This window comes from Cornus florida, unplaced genomic scaffold, assembly GCF_030987335.1.
Source record: "Cornus florida cultivar Cherokee Brave unplaced genomic scaffold, ASM3098733v1 CherokeeBrave_3.0.0_Hap2_Chr10, whole genome shotgun sequence".
In the NCBI taxonomy this organism is placed as follows: domain Eukaryota; kingdom Viridiplantae; phylum Streptophyta; class Magnoliopsida; order Cornales; family Cornaceae; genus Cornus; species Cornus florida.
In genome coordinates, this window is record NW_026775580.1 from 10,391,303 (window position 1) to 10,391,895 (window position 593).

A 593-nucleotide genomic window follows, 5' to 3' on the forward strand; every position below is an offset into this window, starting at 1 on the left:
CTTTGAGATAAAGACTTCATTTTAGCGGCTATTTCATTTGAATGGTCGACTTGATGTAAGCCAACACTCTTCCTACCTCGTGAATTTATACTATTCTTGGATGATAATGTTCTATGCAAAGAATTTTCACTCATGCTCTCATAAAGACGCCACACGTCATCCTCATGCCTATCAATGTAAGAGCCACCCATGGAAGCATCAACCATGCCCTTGTAATTATCCGATAAGCTCTCAAAGAAATATTGAACTAATTGCCATTTGGGCATGTCATGATGTGGACACTTCCTAAGCAATTCATTAAAGCGTTCCCATGCCTCATGAAACGTTTCTCCATCCCCATGTGTGAATTCTCTAATGAAAGTTCTCATGGCATTGGTCTTAGAAACCGGATAGTACTTCTTCAAGAATTCTTATTGCATTTCTGCCCAAGAAGTTATTGAAAAAGGCCTAAGATTGTTAAACTAATACTTTGCCTTGTCTTTTAAGGTGAATGGAAAAAGTTTGAGTCTTAAGACCTCTTTCGATATGTCCGTATATTTAACGGTAGAACAAACTTCAAGAAACTCATCCAAATGCTTCTAAGATTCTTCACT

At 37.6% G+C, this 593-nt stretch overlaps 1 pseudogene; it reads left to right on the top strand.

Moving 5' to 3' along the window:
- The first annotated feature begins 264 nt into the window (after positions 1–264).
- On the top strand, positions 265–362 carry LOC132280485 (small nucleolar RNA R71; annotated as a pseudogene).
- The last annotated feature ends 231 nt before the right edge of the window (positions 363–593 follow it).